Source organism: Eurosta solidaginis, chromosome 2, assembly GCF_040869045.1.
Source record: "Eurosta solidaginis isolate ZX-2024a chromosome 2, ASM4086904v1, whole genome shotgun sequence".
NCBI classification, from domain to species: domain Eukaryota; kingdom Metazoa; phylum Arthropoda; class Insecta; order Diptera; family Tephritidae; genus Eurosta; species Eurosta solidaginis.
This window is the reverse complement of record NC_090320.1, coordinates 134,015,213-134,033,054: the sequence shown is the minus strand read 5'-3', so window position 1 is coordinate 134,033,054 and position 17,842 is coordinate 134,015,213. Positions and strand designations below refer to the sequence as shown.

General features: G+C 39.5%; 1 protein-coding gene and 1 pseudogene across 7 annotated transcripts in view; both read left to right on the top strand.

The window, feature by feature from the left end:
• Positions 1 to 17,842, top strand: part of hgo (homogentisate 1,2-dioxygenase) — a 1,123,318-nt gene that overhangs the window by 993,748 nt on the left and 111,728 nt on the right. The gene's annotated exons all lie outside the window — the stretch shown is intronic.
• LOC137239688 (multidrug resistance-associated protein 1 pseudogene) lies at positions 842 to 4,143 on the top strand (annotated as a pseudogene).

The window sequence follows — 17,842 nt, the reverse complement described above, 5'->3', positions numbered from 1 at the left end:
AAAGTCCTATGGGTCGTTGAAGTGGTGCTTTTTCAATTTCAAATATAAAAATAGTGGACATACTTCAATTACAAAATGTCAGCGTTTTTTGAAACAATGAAAAGCACGCCACATGATGCTGGTAATAGGTGTGCGCACTTGGAATCTATCCAGAGTTGCGCATACGTTTTAGGTTCATCATCTTCAGTTTGGAACAAAAAAAAAAAAAAAAATGTTTCCATTATTTCCAGATCCCCAAATTTTGTACATAGAAAATATTTTCGGTAACTACATCATTCGTTTTCAAAATTGGTTTCAAGATTTTCAGCAATGTTAAACTATTGGTGACAAATGTGACCACATGTCGCCACAGCGTGCTATCATTGGCCCTTCCTCCAGATTCTCATTTCGTACATAACTACAGCCATGAGTTTCAAGATCACGGGAAATATCGAAATCCCTTTGTGTAGCAGATTTGTGTCAGTGCATCTCTGCGTTTGCGCAACGTACACGTTCCAACATTTGCTTAAAATAGCCAAACCTGCAGGTAAGGCCATTTTTAATCCGCTTGCTACCCTAATTTTCCGAAAGAGTATATCGTAAAATAACAGCAACCCCAAGAATATTAAAAGTCCTGAACGGAAAACTAGTATGACGATACCCGAACTAAATATAAAATGTTTCGTTTGATCTTATAACCACAAGGCTAAAGCATATAGCACGATATGTAAAGCCATTGTATTCGACAATGGACGGCTCATATAAAATATGAAATGGAGCTGAGTCAACGCTATTATAGTAACCCAAACCGTATTTCAGTGCCTCGCTGTTTGGTTATTACACGTCACAAATAAAGAATATCATGCACTGCTTACAAATTGAAGCTTTCTTCCACTTTGACGAAACAGCGCACCTAATACATCATGTTGATATATGGACGCCAGTGATGAAGTTTGCTTCATTTATAAGTTTGCTGTTATCTATTTTTATACCATTAAAATCGTAAATATGGTGTCCAAACATCGGGTGTACAATTTATGTTCTGGTTCCTGCTTGTTATATGTTCTGTAGCCCAATGTCGCACCGAAGTAAGAGAAAAAAAAGAGGGACCCAATTATAAACTCGAATGCATCAAATAAACCTGATTATTCATGGACTGAATATAATTATATCAGCAATATGATATATTTTGGTATTTCGTGTGCTATTAAATTGTTTCGCCGATGCCATGCCAAGGGAAACTAAATATAAACGTACAAATAATGAAATACCAGAAAGTTCGGCCAGTTTCCTATCTCGCATTACATACACTTGGTTCGATATAATGGCATGGAAGGGATATAGAAATCCCCTAGAAGAGAAAGATCTATGGGACTTACGTCCACAAGACAGCAGTAAAGAAGTTATGCCTATATTTGCATATTATTGGAATAAAAGTGTACGAAAGAATGTTAAAAGTCACAGCATAACTCCACAACAACCAAAAGCCCAATATAGTAATGGCAAGGTTGAATTCGAAAATCCACATGCAGCTGGCTCAAGCCATAAAAGGAAATTAACATCGATAATGCCAGCCATTCTTAAATCAACTGGTGGTGTATTTCTACTTCGTGCACTTATTAAATTAATAGCTGATCTTCTAGCCATTGTACAACCGCAAATATTGAGCTTAATTATAACTTTTGTTGAAGACTATGCCGACGAAGAGACGGAGCCACAACCCTAATGTAAGGGTATATTCTATTCAGTACTATTATTTGTTACGGCAGCTGCACAAACTGTCATTTTGGGACAACACTTTCATCGAATGTTTGTTGTTGGTTTACGTATACGTACAGCGTTAATTAATGCTATTTATCGTAAGGCTTTAGTTATTTCAAATGCTACACGTAATAGAGATATACGCCGCCGATAAACGCCGGCCGCCGCCGATTTTGGTCGTTTTTCGCACGCCGCCGCCGAATGTCAAAAATATCGGCGTGGCGGCGCGGCGTCCGGCGCGTTACTATATTTTCTACTCGTTTAAGACTGTTTAGGCCATGTATTGTTCATGTCAAAAATTGGTCGGATATGGTCGAAAGTGGTATCAACGGATGCGCATCACTGCCAGTTATAAGAAAGTAATAGCGAAATTTAACTCTTTATAACAATTCAAAAGTTTTTTAAAATAACAGGCGCTTTCGATGTCAACTCAACACGGACTTTCCATCACCCAATTCAGCAAGTTATTAAAACAAAATACTAAAAGAAATGTTATATAATAAATTTATATGCTCACTTTGCATAATTCAAATAAAATGACCCAAGGCGAAAATGTTTTTAAATTGTCCTCAAGAATAAGCGAAATCAGTGATACAAAATCCAAACACTCCTTTGAAATTATTCTTACCTCATACTTAAGTTGAGGATATATGTACTTATGAGAAGGGTTTGAAAAATCACTAAGTCTTGCATTCAAACATCTGCTGTTTATTTGCGAAGCTATACAATAGCGTATGAAATGTTAATTTTGATTTTCACCCTTCATCCTTCAACACCCAAGTGTCCCGGTTGGACATTTCCTAAAGTTGGCGGCCCTATCCAAAACTAGTCCCTTGGAGTGAATCATATTGATTATAGCCTATCAACCAAGTTTAAATATCAGCTACACGTTACGGCTCCTTTTACAATTGTGAATATGTAGGCACATATATCTACCAGGTGAGGCTTTGTCTTTCGCAAGAACACTCAAAGTGGTGAAGCAAAAGCTTTCCCAAGCGAGTGGAACTAATGACCGTTTGTGATACTACCCTAACGTAGTGGACAGTCGAACTTGTCTGAAAACTGAAGCTACGCGGTCATCCATAATGAGCTCCTATATCGTAAGGCCGGAAAACAGTAGTTAACAACTTTCAACTTAAAATCCTTCGACTTTCATTCTAAATTTGATTTAACGAAGACTATTGAAATCAATGTTCTGAACACAAACGTCCGCAATCTTTGGTCTACATTTTAAAAATTTTATCCAGGGTCCTTGTAAAATTTTAATTATGTAGATGAGCCAAGGATTATACGGATTTTCACCCATGACGCAATGACATCCACTTAGACTGCTTATGATTTCGAGGGCGGCATCTTTGGCCGAATAGTCACTTCCTAACGTTTCAAAGTGTAGCTCGGCAGCATAGCGCGACAAAAGCATCCGTTGGAAAGTCTTCGGAGCAACACCTAGAGCTTCTAGGAAAGTGACGACGACGAAGGTATGAGTTCGAAGTCGCAGTCCTATAGCTTCTGTACTGGCATATTGTGTGAGGAGGCGTGGTAGCGACTGGTGGTAGGATTCCTACTGTTCGCACATCGGAAATTTTAGCTCTTAAAAACAGCCGAAAAAACTGGAGGCGCCCTGTGCCACGATAGTCTTGAGTATTAATAGACCATTCATAACAACCCTAAGTCGCCTTTATGCGTGACCGCCAAGGAGCCACAAATGATTTAAAGAAATTGTGTTCGCGGCGATTATTAGGAGTTAAGCCTAGGTGAAACTACGCTTTGCCCGAGATATACCGGCAAAAGTGTGACTATTTTATGTATCTCTATTTCTTTTCAGCAGACGCAGCAGAACCAATTCCAAATACCGGGGTTAGGTTCGAAGCCTCTCTGGAGCATGCGAACGAGGAACAATCCCGTCGCAAGGAGCTACTCCTGAAAATTTCTGAACTGTCTGCGAGATTTTGATGCAAAAACCCCGGATCTCTCCGAAATGGCCAACACGTTGATTTCCTTAAATACATATAAACAAAACCTTTCCTAAATATTATTTTTTTAAATAGAAAAATCAATCTTTTAAAGTAAGAAAACCGGCGTACGCCGGCGCGCCGCCTACGCCGCCGCCGCCGATAAAGTGATCAGCGTAAACCTCTAACACGTAAGGAATCAACGGTGGGTGAAATTGTCAATTTGATGGCAGTGGATGCACACCGTTTTATGGATTTCACAACATATTCCAATATGATTTGGTCAGCACCTTTACAAATTATATTAGCTATGTATTTCTTATGGTTACAATTGGGACCATCTGTATTAGCGGGGCTTGCTGTTATGATAATTTTAATTCCAATTAATGGTGTTATAGCCATTCGTTTTAAAGTCATATCAATATTTTTTTACTTCATTTGTCGTATTTGATATGACTGTAAAAAGAATACCTTATGCGCTACTGTTGGTACGGTTGGCTCTGGTAAATAGTCGCTGATACAAGCGCTGAAAGATAAATTACGATTTCCTAACCATACTCACCGCCGCGTGTTATAATGAATGACATTTTCTTTTCATTCAGGCAATGGAAAAGCGTAGCAGATGTCAAAATCTCTACATTTAATGCTTGACTGTCAATGATTATTGCAATACAAGCGTTAGGCCTCATGCCCAAGCATCTCGCGCACTACACGTCACGTACTACATGCCGCACTACACGTCATGCACTACACGCCGCACTACACTTCACGCACTACACGTCACGCATTGCATGCCGCACGACATATCGAGCACAACACGCCACACATGTCGCGTATTACATATCTCGACCAATCATTCTTTTGATCGAGATTTAAAATACTTAATTCTAGGAATCTCAACATTATCGACAATACACGTCAAAAATAATGTTGAATGGTGAAAGTGCAACTCTGCAATACCTTTTCAGCCAGGTTTCGAACCGTTCCATGTTGTGGCAGGCCACTTGTTGTGAAAACAAAGCTCACCAAAAATCAAAATAAATCTTTAGGACTACTTCGGCGACATCCACCGACATAAAATAAATTATAAAATGTACTAAAGGCGCTAAAGCACCAGCCACATCGCATGTATGCGTGCTAAATCCGTTTTTTCTTCATTTATTTGCGCGCATAAGTATTTACTTATGACCTTTAATTTTTTATTTCAATAAAATGTTTTTTTCTCTTGCGAAAATATATGAGAGATAATATTTTTTTTTGGCTTACGTCACCCAAACAACATTCCGCCCACCTCAATTTGGGCATGATCTATGAAACCAATATTCTTTCAGATCATGACCCGTTTCGAAACTCTATTTGCCAAGTCAGAGGAGAACGCCAAGCGCTTCGACGTCGCCTGCCAGCTCTGCGGTAGAAATCATAGTATGAGGCTCTGCGCTGAGTACAGAAGCAAGTCGCCCGAAGAAAGGTTACGGCCTGTCCTACTACATAAATACTGCCCGAATTGTTTGTCGCCGTTTCATCGCGTTGACAACTGCAAAAGTAAATATCGCTGCAAACGGTGCCAGCAAAAGCACCACACCACGCTCCATCTAGATGAGCGTCTTTCTGAACGCGATGATGCAACAACCGTTGGCGACGACAACCCGTCCGATGACACGTTGTCAATCCACCTAATGGGGCCGACAAAGTCCTGGGCTCAGCAGGTGGAGGAGGAAGAAATGGAGGAGGAGAGAGCAAAGGCGGAGGAAGAAAGAGGTAAAAAGGAAACAACAAGACCGTCAACGGTCAACCATGGGATGCTCAGTTTCCGGCCGCTGTTACAGCATGAAAGAAGCGCGGCGAAAGCAAATAAACGTCGAAACGAACGAGACAACTGGCGGCACAGCGACATCGGACTCCAAGGAGGCCCGGCCAAGTCATCCAAACGCGGAAGACAGCAGCGGCGAAAGAAATCAACGCCATACACTTCTGACGCCCTAGATACAAAGGCACTATCGCGTGGTACACCGGAAGGCTTCCGAACCGGCCGGCTGCTCCCAGCCACTCCAGCGCCCATCATGCGGTCTTTCGTGCCCATTGCGCCGACGGCCATCGTACGCGTTGAATCGCGTGGGCACCTACATCTGGTTCGTGCCATCATTGATCCCTGCGCCGCCAGCACCATTGTCGATGCATAGCTGGTACGCGATTTGCAGTTGGAGCACCAAGGACCAGGGCAATGCACCCTTATTTTGCGCGGCAAGTTCGGGTCAACGACTCATGTCACTACCCAAGCCGCCGTGGTCAACTGCCACCATCGGTTGAGTCCGCCATCCAATGTGGATCCAAAGATTTCCGTTCCGTTTGAATTCATGCGGCTTGCAGACCCTCAGTTCTACCGCTCATCGCCAGTTCGGCTGACACTCGGCGCTGATCTATACGCCGAACTGATGGTGAGCGGAACGCCAGCAACAACAGTTGGCGGTCTCCTGACCCAACCGACCGTATTCGGGCTGGTAGTCTCAGGAGCCTGCCAAAAATAGGAGCGTTTCATAAAAACTAAGTAATTACTGCACGGAATTTAAAACCACGTACGTATGTTTAATAACCTCTTTTCTTTTTCTTCACAGGACAACGAGAAACGAAGTCCGTCGTGCGACGTGCAGTGCTTGCAGTCCGCATCTGCACATCGACATAACGCCTTACTGGACGTGCGATCACGTGTCATTCTTTTTTTTCTTTTCATTTTTTTCCTTTGTTGCTTACGGCAAGGGGGCCGGTATGTTTAGGCCACAGGCCTAAATATATCTCCCCCCCTCGTAACAACTTTCTTTGGTTATTTTCCTTCGTTACTACCACCCACATATTCTTGTGATCACTATACACACAGGCATGTGTGAGTGGTAGTACGTATGTATCTTAGATTTTTACCGCTGTGAGCCCGCGGTACAGCAACTTTGTTGCCGGGAAACCCAACGAAGGGGCTGTATCGTGGGTTCATCGGCTCATGTGGCAAAGAGTCTCCTTCTCTTTAAATCCAGCAGCCAGCAAAGGTACACGCAATCGCCCGTTCACGTAAGATATAATTTCCTAAAATATATTTAATATTTTAAACTTTCACAACATTTGTTAACATCTTCCTTAACACTTGTTGTATTTATACACATTGAATAAAAAACCACTGTGAATTCCTTTTTTATTAATACGAAACCTTTTTGGTGTTTTTGTTTTCTTCCCCTTTTTTCGCCTTAACTAATCTTTAACAAATACGTGGGTGCGCGCCGTTACCACCACGCATTTGTCCAAAAGTCATTACCTGGAGCAAGGTTGCGTACGGTCACAGGCGAGCCTAACCAAGTCCAGGGAGAAGTGATATGTGAGTCATGGTTTTACACAAATTCGTTGTGGCGGATATCGTTGATGAAGTCATATTGGGAGTGGACTTCTTGGTTGACCATGACATCAGGATCGATATGCGGAGAAAAATTATGCGCTATAAGAACCAGGACATACCACTTAACTTCAAGTTGGAGAAAGGGTTCAGCAGTAAGCGAGTTCTGGCGGAGGAGATTCGACAGAGACCACGAAAGTCAAGGAAAGTAGATCGAGCAAAGGTTGATGGATCGAATGGGTCAAATAAAGCGAAATCAAAAGTACCTGCGAGAGAAACACTGGCATTGACAAAACCTAAAAGACGCAGGAAAACGAAGCAACGAATTTCCGAGAAAGAATGCGAGGGTAGTTTCAAGCCGGAGCACACTACTGTTGTGAAACGTGGGAACGATATTGAGTATGCGAAGCCAATCCGTCAAGCGCCAGCTTTACGAAGCAGTTCATTGGCCAAGCAACAGAGTGCGAGGGAACGATCCAGGAAAATGAGTAGTAAGATGAAACACAGGTACGACAAGGAAAATAATTCGGAAGGTTTCCGGGAGGGAGATTTGGTACTGCTATACAACCCTCACCGGCGGAAAGATGTTCTATCCAAATATCGGTGCAGTTGGGAAGGCCCGTACTGAATTGTGAAGACGATCAGTGATGCCATCTACCGCATACAGGCAATTGGGAAATCAGGAAATAGAAGAGTGGTACATTTGGCGATCGGGACGATCAGACTTAGGTGGAGGGCAGTGTTACGAATTTTAGCAAAACTAAGGGGTGTTGCTATCTCTAAGCCGATGCTAAGCAGTGACGTGAATTCACATCCATAGATCAATCATTATGTATCTACATAAACGAAACAATAATTGCGTCTACACATATGTACCATGTACGTATACGAGCAGCGGAGAGTCAATGCACAAACACATGCATATATCTGAGATACTCCTGAAAGTATGCAATGAGAAAAACTATAAAATTGTACAATTGTAGTTACAGCTGAGAAGTTTGAGAGCTGCTGGACTAGTAGATTCTGGAAGCGCCTAGAAGATGTATAAAATTGTGCAATTTTAGTTACAGCTGAGAAGTTTGAGAGCTGCTTGACTAGTAGATTCTGGAAGCGCCTAGAAGATGCGAAGGTTGAAATCAAAGAGTATAAAAGGCGACAATTGTAGAGGCGCTGGAATTCAGTTTGATTTGAGTTGTCAAGCAGTGTGGTTATTAAGCAAGCTATTCGTTGCACAGTTTGAGTGTTATTGTGAAGTACTTTAATAAAGGCCATTTTGCATTATTACAAATTGCAAATTGGAATTATTTATTCAACAGTTTAGTGACCCGAACTTAGCAGAGGATTGCACATAAGAGGATTTGCAAGTAAATTCGTTACAATATATATATAGAATGAGCGCGTCCGCGGTTGCTGGTTGTTAGTACTTGACTGATGTTTGCCATATATTATTGATGACGATGGTAGTGTATGCGCTTTGGCACCTTTCCACTCGCCACGCACGGCTACGCATAAGGATTTCGCCGCCGTCTAATTACTGAAGGAGGCGGCTTAAACACTTCTATACCACCCGCATATCCCCAAAAACCCACGAACTTGCTTCAATTTGCCTGGAACTGGCCATGACAATATCGAGCCAACTTTAGAGGGGTCTCTCGCGATACCTCCTTGCCCAGTAACATACCCAAGATATTTTATTTCTGTAACACAAAACTGGCTCTTACTAATGTTCAGGGTAAGGTTGGCTTTCCTAAATTGCTCAGCGATACGTATCAGAACTGCTAAGTGAGAATCGAATACCCGAAACACCGCAAAGGTCATCCAGATATCCGAATAACCAAAGGCGAAGCTCTGGATTAATGATTTCATCCATAAATCTACACATCGTTGAAGGCGCATTACAAAGGTCAAGCGGCATTACCACAAATTGGTACAGTGGCCGTCCAGGTACCGTAAAGGCTGTCAAAGGCTTTGATTTTTCCTCTAGTTCAATTTGCCAATAGGCATCTTTTAGATCGAGCCTGGTGATAATGTTGGCTTTCGGTAATCTCGCAAAGATTCCTTCAATACTTTGCAGCGGGTACGCATCTTTTTTCGTAACCTCATTTAATTTGCATCTAAACACAAACGAACTTTTCCTGGCTTAACTACTACTATCCGGCTGCTTCGGAGTGCACCCCTCAACGAGTTTTCCAAACGCCGTGGTGTACATTGACTGCACTGTGGCTTATACGTGTCTGGTTTACCACAGCCATAACAAAATATCGTACGGGTAGCCATACAATCTTGCCAATGGTGGGCTTCCTCCCCACAGTTCCAACATTTTGTGGTAAGATTTTTCTGAACAGCGGCGATGTTGGTAGACACCTCCTCCTATGCATCGTCTTCTTGAGGTGGAAGATCGTTGATTGCAGAAATATTTCATTTAGAAATTGGCGGCTGAAAGTTTGGCATCTGTTGAGTCCGGCGATATGACTTATCAGCTAATAAATTTTCTCGCACTTGACACAATTTTCTCAAATGCGCTACTGAACGAACATTGACATACAACAACTCGTGTCTGATTTCGGGTTTAAGGTTCCTTACTAATATTTCGATGAACTCGTCTTCATCGAAAGGCACCGTGAGACGATCACACAAGACACAAATCGCATCATAAAATGATTCAAACGATTCTCCATTTTTTTGTTTCCGACTCCGTATTTGTTTACGTATGTCGAAATTAGAACGATAATCTTTAAATTGATATTTTAGAGCTGCACAATCCTGGCTACTTATGCTTATGCTTATGGTATCTCCAATACCAATCCCGAGCTTTACCAATTAGTAATATGTGTATATATTCACAAGTGTGTTTGGGTAAGGGATTGGATTCGGTAAATAAACTCATCCACCGTTAATCTCTCCGATGATCCATCATATTTAACATTCCAATTTTGGATAATGATAATAGTTTTATCTGGGCGAAAATTTTATATGTTTTGGCCATTTAGATCTATTTGACGTGGACTGTTGTTAGAATGGCGATAGCCGCTTTCTAGTTGACGACCAACCGAAAGGTTTCCTAACATTCGCGTAATGCTATTCTCAATTTGAGTTACCCTATTATAATCAACAGCTGCGAACTCGTTCGAAGCATGTCCTTGGTTGTTGATGTTGTTATTTCTTTCCTGGCTATCCATCCGATCCATCTGAATAAGAGGCATAGACGTATTTTGGGCATTCATATTTAAAGGTACAGCTGGGTGTACGTTTTCGTTTTCCGAACATGACTGTGAAGCTAAAGGGCTTGGTCTTTGACTAGATTTGCTTTTAGGGGTATTTCTACGTAAAGCTCCTCCTCGTCATCGAAAGCTGTATTGTTTTCGGCCTTCAAAGTTTTTTGTTTGAGCGGTGATTGTTATAGGCAAACAGTCTTTTGGGTGACATAGTCGTCGACAGCATGGACATTCATGTTGCTCTTGTAACCATGTCTCAATGCATTCTTTATGGAATATATGATTACATAAAGAAATTACGCATTCCTGGGTACTTGTCATGGGCTGTTGGCAAACAGGACAAACACATCCTTCGCTAGTAACAGCTGACAATTGCGGAATATTATCTGCGCTCCTAGTAATGGGAATTTTTATTTTGGTTACAAATACAAATCAAAGAAGGAGAACTTGAATACAAAAAAAAAAAAAACAAAAAATATCAAACTAGTGTTTCCTCATATCTGGCTTAGGTGGTTACACTTGTAAGGTATGTATAAATGTCTATTAACGTTGCAGGTTTGGTTAAGAGTGGAAACTATATTGGGCTATTTATTCTAAAGTTCAAAAGTAAACACGAAATTTCTCAAAGCCTTTAATAATTCGGCCAGGTCTTAGCTTAGTCGCCAAGCACTGTAGATCCTGAATATGGCTTAATACAAAATTTTCAATTGAGGTAAGATCTCCGTATAGAAACAGGTATCTTAGAATCCTTCATAAAAAATATCTATATACGCACATTTTAATAAAAAAACGTAAGAACGTTTATTAAGTGGTCACTGCAATTGAGCACCCGTCAATTAAGTGAAAAATCCAACCTACTCATTATTATGTGTTCACTGTATACAACATAAAGTTATTCTAATTTCCTACCCATACGACTTATAAGGATAGCGGTCGAGATAATCGGATCACCGCCAAGAACTCTAAAATCCAGCCAAGCTAAATAAATGATAACAATGTAGGACTTTTAAAGTTAAAATGAACTATTTCATGTAAGTTAGTAATCGGATTTGGACCAAACAAGTCGTTGTCAGGTTTTATGAAAATATGGTTTAAGTAAAGATTGTTAACATCCCAAGAATATTTCTAACCAACAAAGCTGGCTTGGCCCCGCGTTGGGCGCAAAAAATGTAATATTCCTTAAAGGGGGAGTTTTGAAAATTTAACTGAGAGTTTACTAGCAACAAGAATAGCCAAAAGCAACCAATTAACAATGGCTAGGCTTCAGGGCCTGGGGAGGTTCTTGGCAATCCTCGAAACTAAAAAATTATAGAGTCCCTCTAAAACAAATGACTAAAAAAAAACAAACTAGAATAGACCAGAGTCCATAACCAATGTTATAATCTACATTCAGGGCCAGTATGCTACAATAGCCATGTTTTTTTTAAACGCCTATACGTTTACATTTGCGCGTACAAAATAAAGCTTATCCTCGCTAAAATAACGCTTAGGACACCCATCTAGCGACATTGGTTAAACAACTAGCTACAGCACAGGGTGTACCGAAAAGAGGAGACACAACCCTCTGTTGTATGCCTGTGTATAACATATAACTGAAAAAGTTGCGATGAATTGTGGATACACACCATTTTTAGAGGTGAAACATTGAATTAGTGTTGCGGTGAAACATAGGCACATATTTCCGTTACATCTGAGTATAATGCGTATTAAAAATTAGTAGTACTAATTTTATGCGCAGCAATTTCAGAGGTGTATTTAAAGTTTGACGCTTAGCAGTCCATATAAAGTTTAAGCGTAAACGTATACGCGTGTAAAAAAAAAACAGATAATACTAACAACAACAAGTAAGTTCGGATGTAACCAAACATTACATACTCCGCTGAGAGCTTTGGAGACAAAATAAGGGAAAATCACCATGTAGGAAAATAAAGCTAGGGTAACCCTGGAATGTGTTTGTATGACATGGGTATCAAATGGAAGGTATTAAAGAGTATTTTAAAAGGGAGTGGGCCATAGTTCTATAGGTTGACGCCATTTCGGGATATCGCCATAAAGGTGGACCAGGGGTGACTCTAGAATGTTTTTGTACGTTATGGGTATCAAATGAAAGGTGGTAATGAGCATTTTAAAAGGGAGTGATCTTTATTTCTATAGGTGGATGCCTTTTCGAGATATCTCCATAAAGGTGGACCAAGGGTGACTCCAGAATTTGTTTGTACGATATGGGTATAAAACGAAAGGTGTTAATGAGTATTTTAAAAGGGAGTGGGCCTTAGTTCTATAGGTGGACGCCTGCATAGCATAGATGGGAAATTATGTATATGAAAGTAGATTATCGACAGATCATTCACAGTTTATCCATTGTTAATTAATCTATTACTCAATTGATTACTTTAGGTTACAATTCATTTCTATTTTCAACACTCCCACTTAATCAATGAGTTAACATTTAACACTTGTTGTGATAATAAAAAGTTAATATAAATAAAATTCAGTTATATAATTCAAAAAGAATTTAGTGCTGTAAACCCATGCCCTTTGAGCAAAATAAATGTTTTTCAATAGACACTGCTTTCGTCAAACAATCCGCAATCATTTCATCAGAATTGAATTTTATATTTTTTACATATATGTAATACTCCTATATTGCTAATAGAAAATGCTCGCAATGTGTTTTGAATTCGATCCCAAAACAAGACAGCATATAAAATTTTTGTGATTGTAGCAGCATAAGTGTGACAAGAAAAAATTAAAATTTAGGTACATTCGATTATTGAATACAAAAACAAAAACGGTTAAACAGCAATATATCGGCACTCTGATGTTTGGGAATGTACCTAGCTTTTTGTAGCAATATAGGAGTACTACATATATGATTTTTTATTATATTTTTCTTGACATAATCTTTGATAAAATGATGTCGGATCGATATGTGTTTAACTGCTGGACTATATACTACCGTATCTGTCAAGTTGACAGCTCCTTTGTTGTCGCAGTATAGCTCTAAAAATGGCATACAATCATCAGTTATTTCATGTGTTGGTTGACTAAGCCACAATGCCTCTTGTGTTGCCGCCGATAAACTTATATATTCCTCTTCACATGTACTTAAAGCAACTGTTGGCTGCTTCTTGCTAGCCCATGTTACTGCTGCACCTGGCCATAATAATACATATCCAGTGCACGACTTAAAGTTTTTGAAACTTGAGCCCCAATCAGAATCAGCATACCCATGCAGATTGCTATCATCTTTGGTATATTCAAGTTTGGTAGTCAAAGTAGCTTTCAAATATCTCATAAGGCGCTTGACTGCTTTCCAATGTGCCATGCCGGGATTCTTATTAAATTGGCTCAAATTGGTGATGCTAAACGAAATGTCTGGTCGAGTACACTGTGTCAGATACATAATACTTCCAATAGCCTCTTGATATGGAATTGATCGCATTTTTTCAATTTCTTCATCAGTCGTAGGTGACATTTCTGTCGTTAGCCTCTGATTTGGGTCACTTGGTATTCTCACCGGATCACAATCAAACATTTTAAACTTGCGCAGGACTGATTCGGTATAACTTTTTTGGTCCAAATTAAGGACACCTTTCTTATAATCGTAATCAATCCGAATTCCAAGTACGCTAGATGCTTTACCCAAATCTGTCATTAGAAAGTTCCTCTTTAGAGTGGATTTAATTTGATCCTTCCAAGCAGTATTGTTAAAAAAGACCAACAAGTCATCTAAATAAACTGCAATGACCACCGTAGAGTTCCATTGTCTACTGGCCTGCTTAAGACCTTACAAGGCATATTTCAATTTGCAGACACGTAAACTTCCATCGTCAAAGCCCTCAGGTTGACGCATGTATATTGTTTCATGCATATCACCGTGCAAAAACGCCGTCACAACATCCATTTGTTCAATGTTCCACCCATATTTTACAGACATCGCCATAAGCAATCGTATCGATGAATATCGAACCACTGGCGAAAAAGTATGCATGTAGTCAGTACGTCAGTAGTTCACGCTGATCAAAGCTTTTTGCGACCAGTAGTGGAATTCACTAACTTATAACGATGCGATTTGTCGAGATTTTAATTAACGATTTTGTCGCTTGCCTTATCGATTGTACTATTCACTAACTTAGTTTTAACGACTCGCAATAAATGACATTTAAAATAGTAGAAAGGTGGCAGCACAGCTTAACGAAACCTAAAAATGCGAAAAGCACAAAAGGAATGCCAAAAATAAACAAATTCCGTATACTAACTGCTTTTAAAAGTTATTATTGTGCAAGTTTTGAGATACAGTTTGCGTTATCAACAAAAGGTAAGTAAATGCGGAATTAATTTCATATTTCTCGACATAACAAATTTCTCATATTAAAATAGAATGGCGTCATCAATTAATACCAATCAAAGGAGAAGCCGTACCACAGCCGAGCAGTTAAGTCGAATGGTGGACTTTTTAATGGAAACTCCGGGATTAGCGGGTTATTGATATTGTTTGATAGTGATATTTTTAAGTTTGACGATACCGAATCGAAGTTTTTACTACCAAAGTAGCTATTTTTTAAAATTGTAAAATAATTTCCAAAAGAAATCGATCTATATAAACGAATGAATGAATTTTTTACATTCAAAAAAATATATTATGTATAAAATTGAACTGTGTTTAAACCTAATAAATATTTATTTTAATTTTAAAGGACACGAAGTTCGTTTCTATTGAAATGATATTGTTAAGTTTGACTGTTCGGTATGATGGAAGTTTTCCCTACCAAAGTAGACCAAATATAAAATAAAATGCCAAAATGTTTGCTTTACATTCCTGTAGATTTTTTTATTTATAAGTTTGTTAAGTCTGTACTTAAGTATAGTAATTAGCAATAAGTCAGTCTTGAACACGTTTCGCTATAGAAGAGGGTGCGCCTTGATTAACATTGCTATCACTTGGGCTTTGATCTAAGTATTCAGTGTCAGGCTCGTGTATGGGTTCACTTAATCGGATGTTATGCAACACTGTGCATGCGTTGACTATTCTACCAGTAAATCCTGGATGATACAAAAGAGTCCTTTGCTGTGATAGGCATCGCCATGTTCCTTTGAGAACACCAAAAAGTCTCTCGACTGGGTTTCAAGCTTTACACAATGCCTCATTGTACCGAAATTTTGGGCTCCCCTCTGGTTGGTTAGGTAAAGGAGTCATCAGCCAGGGTTCTAAAGGGTATCCAGAGTCACCTGCAGGTAGTTTTGTGTGCGATTTTATTTTCTGGGAAAGTTCAGTGCATTAAACACACTTACCTATCAAAAACATGTTGCGGCTACCATTTTCAAAATTTCTCTGCATCACTCTCCGTACTGCAGAAGAGCTCCAGATAAATGCATCGTGCCTTGCTCCTGGGAATTTAGCATTGACATTCAATATCTTTAGGTTGGGGTCATAAATCTGTATATAAAAATATATTATAATCAAAAAAGTACAATACATTTCTTTGAATTAATGCTTTTACCATTTGTACATTTATTGAATGGTATCCATGGTGATTTACATATGCCTCTTCATGATTTCTGGGGCTCATGATCGACACATGAGTGCAATCAATAGCCCTAATAGTACCTCCCACAAATGGTGCAGGTGACGCAGAAAAAATTTCTTTCGCAGCTTGCCGCTCTATTTGTGTCATTGGTAAAGTTTGTAGCATTTGTTACTCGATGTATACAGCGGCTTACAGACAACTGGCTCATTGATATGCCCCATTGTTCCCCAACGGGCCGTTGATAACAACCAGTTCCGAAGAAGCGTAAAGCAGTTAGAACCTGAAATTTTTATAATAGTGTTCAATTGAAAATTATATGAAATTCCATGATTTACCTGTTTCTCTGTTGATATCGCAGCTAATCTTGTACCCCTTAATTGACCATCAAGTTGAGAAATAATATCATGAGCCAAGTCTGGGGTTAGTCGGTACAGCTTTCGAAACTCCGTTGCATTCAGGTGGAATGGGTTATCTACTTCTCTAAGAAGGCGTCTGTCCATTGGCGATGGCCTCAGTAACTCTTCATCTTGTGATAAAACGTACGCCAAATACTCAAATGCCATTTGATTTATAAATGAAGCAGCTTTTCGTGTTTGAAGGTATTTAATTAAAGCTCCTATTTTATTTTTTAACTAAAATTGTTAGAAATGTAAATTTCGTGATTTTTAACGCAGCCAATTCACTTGCCGTTTATTTAACAACACAGCTGATCGTCGATTAACGAATATCGATACAAAATAGTTACTGAATAACGAAATCGTTATAGTTATCGATTCGCAAATAAAGCGATGGCAAATATCGTTAAAAAAGTTAGTGAATTCCACTACAGGTGCGCCTTATATCGAAACAAGTTACCATTTCAGTCCATCTTATGCTTAAAGACCCATTTGCAGTTAATCGCTTTATAACCATTCGGTAAACTTTCTAGCTGCCAAGTGCCATTATCGATTAGCGGTCGATATTCCTCCTTCATTTCAGCAGCCCACTGCACTTTTATTCACCATGAAGAGCCTCATTAACTGTAATAGGCTCATTACTTACTGATGTAAATGTTTGACTTTCTTCGATGTTTGCAGCCAAATGTGTAACTGGATCTCCAAAGAACGTTGGTTGTCTTGTGTCTCTATCTGATCGCCGAATAGCTTGCACATCACTGTTGTCATTGTATTCGACTCTGTTGTCAAAGAATGTGCTATCATCTGTGTCATCATACCTCGACTCTAAAGAATTGGCAAGTATATCTTCAGCCTCAAGCGGATCTTCAGTCTCGTGCGTCTCGTCATCCTCCTCAGAAGAATGTTGATTATCGCAGATTGCAACACTGTTTTGACCATGTTGCACGCCAGGTACACTATTTTCGGATATACTTTGTACGACATTGCCTTGGCCATGTCGTACGCCATTCACATTTCTCGTAACATTGTTTTGGTCATGTTGCACGCCAACAACACTTTCATCGATTTCAAAAATATCCGGAGCAAACTCAAACATTTTCTTATCTGCATTAAACTCGCAACTTGTATTTTGTTCAAAAAATTTTACGTCTCTGCTTGCTACTATTTGATTAGTTTCCTTATCCAGCAATCGATATCCCTTCTGTGTTTCACAATACCTGACAAATATCTATTCCTTTGATTTCGTGTCGAATTTCAAACGTTTATTAAGTAGATATAAATACCATTGCACGCAAGCCAATACCTCCTTTGGCGATTTACCCGATAGAACAGCAGTTGACGTATGATTCTTTATATAAGCTGCGGTATTCATAGCTTCGGCCCAATAACGCTTATGTAAATTAGCATCCTGAAGCATGCACCTTGCTCTCTCAGTAAACGTACGAATGGTTCTTTCCGCTAAACCATTTAGTTGCGGTGTGTAGGGCACATACGTTTGGTGCTCAATACCAACCTTTTCAAAGCACGTTTTAAATTTACCAAAACAAAATTCAGTACCGTTGTCACTACGAAACTTTTTTGTTTTTTTGCCAGTTTTATTTTCCATCCGTTCCACCAGTTTTAAATAAACAAAACT